The sequence below is a fragment of the Triticum aestivum genome, chromosome 5B (assembly GCF_018294505.1).
Source record: "Triticum aestivum cultivar Chinese Spring chromosome 5B, IWGSC CS RefSeq v2.1, whole genome shotgun sequence".
Taxonomy (NCBI): domain Eukaryota; kingdom Viridiplantae; phylum Streptophyta; class Magnoliopsida; order Poales; family Poaceae; genus Triticum; species Triticum aestivum.
The window spans coordinates 420,863,129-420,865,901 of NC_057807.1; positions in this window are offsets into that span (position 1 = coordinate 420,863,129).

Here is a 2,773-nt window from a genome sequence, read left to right on the forward strand (position 1 = left end):
CTCGGAGCAGCCAACCAGCTAGTGGTTGTAGGGGGCGGCTATTTATAGCCTAGGGAGCAGCCCGACATGATAAGACATAAATGCCCCTCAATGATATGACCGTTAGGTGGATAAGATATTTTGGGACAGCTGGCGCGCAGCACAGCAACGGTCGGAAATTTGAGTCTCAAATTCCTCAGGGCTATCATGTTCCTCACTGTGTAGGTAATTCGCACTGACGAATTCCTAACTCCTCAGTCAGAACAAATTCATCAGCGACCAGAAGAACTTCGTCTCTGTCACTGAAGAAAGTGACTGAACTGTATGAGATTTCCAAAGGCTTCACTCGAAGGGATTGGTAGGTGTAGGATTTTGAGTTGAGCATCACATGGAAATTTTTCTTTAGTATTTCCTCGACCCCCTTTAACAGTACGGTGTTTCCTATGACTCAAGAAGGAGAAAATGAAACTACGAAAACAAAAGTCTTCACGCTTCATGTTCCATAAATGAATACCAAGTCTTCAGGGTCACACCAATTTCTTCACTTTCAAAGTCTTCAGAAAGTCTTCAGAATATCAAAGTCTTCATTGAAGAACTTCATTTTTAGGGGTCGACTTTCTCTGTAAATATCAAACTCCTCATAGACTTATAGACCTGTGTACACTCACAAACGCATTAGTCCCTTAACCTATAAGTCTTCAATACACCAAAATCACTAAGGGGCACTAGATGCACTTACATTAATCTTCCTGATGATAGTGTCATTGACAGAGTTCTTCAATCACTGCCACCAAGCTATAAAGGCTTCGTGATGAACTATAATATGCAAGGGATGAACAAGACAATTCCCGAGCTCTTCGCAATGCTAAAGGCTGCGGAGGTAGAAATCAAAAAGGAGCATCAAGTGTTGATGGACAACAATACCACTACTTTCAAGAAAAAGGGCAATGGGAAGAAGGGGAACTTCAAGAAGAACGGCAAGAAAGTTGCTGCTCAGGAGAAGAAACCCAAGTCTGGACCTAAGCCTGAAACTGAGTGCTTCTACTGCAAAGGGACTGGTCACTGGAAGCAGAACTGACCCAAGTATTTGGCGGATAATAAGGATGGCAAAGTGAAAGGTATATTTGATATACATGTTATTGATGTGTACCTTACTAATGCTCATAGTAGCGCCTGGGTATTTGATACTAGTTCTGTTGCCCATATTTGCAACTCGAAACAGGGGCTATGGATTAAACGAAGATTGGCTAAGGACGAGGTGACGATGCGCGTGGGAAATTGTTCCAAGGTCGATGTGATCGCCGTCCGTACGCTACCTCTACATCTACCTTCGGGATTAGTTTTAGACATGAATAATTGTCATTTGGTGCCAGCGTTGAGCAAGAACATTATATATGGATCTTGTTTGATGCGAGATGGTTATTCATTTAAATAAGAGAATAATGGTTATTCTATTTATATGAGTTATATCTTATATGATCATGCACCCTTGCTAAGTGGTCTATTTTTGCTAAATCTTGATCGTGGTGATACACATGTTCATAATATTGAAGCCAAAAGATGCAAAGTTGATAATGATAGTGCAACTTATTTGTGGCACTGTCGTTTAGGTCATATCGGTGTAAAGCGCATGAAGAAACTCCATGCTGATGGGCTTTTGGAATCACTTGATTATGAATCACTTGGTGCTTGCGAATCGTGCCTCATGGGCAAGATGACTAAAACTCCGTTCTCCGGGACAATGGAACGAGCTACTGACTTATTGGAAATAATACATACCGATGTATGCGGTCCAATGATTGTTGAGGCTCGTGGCGGGTATCGTTATTTTCTTACCTTCTCAGATGATTTGAGAAGATATGGGTATATCTACTTAATGAAACACAAGTCTGAAACATTTGAAAAGTTCAAAGAATTTCATAGTAAAGTGGAAAGTCATCGTAACAAGAAAATAAAGTTTCTACGATCTGATCGTGGAGGTGAATATTTGAGTTATGAGTTTGGTCTTCATTTGAAACAATGTGGAATAGTTTCACAACTTACGCCACCTAGAACACCACAACGAAATGGTGTGTCTAAATGTCGTAACCATACTTTATTGGATATGGTGAGATCTATGATGTCTCTTACTGATTTACCGCTATCGTTTTGGGGTTATGCTTTAGAGACGGCTGCATTCACTTTAAATAGGGAAGCATCAAAATTTGTTGAGACGACGCCTTATGAATTGTGGTTTGGCAAGAAACCAAAGTTGTCGTTTCTTAAAGTTTGGGGTTGCGATGCTTATGTGAAAAAGCTTGAACCTAATAAGCTCGAACCCAAATCAGAGAAGTGCGTCTCCATAGGATACCCAAAGGAAACTGTTGGGTACACCATCTATCGTAGATCTGAAGTCAAGATATTTGTTGCTAAAAATGGATCCTTTCTAGAGAAGGAGTTTCTCTCGAAAGAAGTGAGTGGGAGGAAAGTAGAACTTGATGAGGTAATTGCACCTTCTCCCGAATGGGAAAGTAGTTCATCACAGAAATCAATTTCAATTATTCCTACACCAATTAGTGAGGAAGCTAATGATGATGATCATGAAACTTCAGATCAAGTTACTACCGAAACTCGTAGGTCTTCCAGAGAACGATTCACACCGGAGTGGTACGGTAATCCTGTTCTGGAAGTCATGTTACTAGACCATGGTGAACCTATGAACTATGAGGAAGCGATGATGAGCCCAGATTCTGCGAAATGGCTTGAGGCCATGAAATCCGAGATGGGATCCATGTATGAGAACAAAGTGTGGACT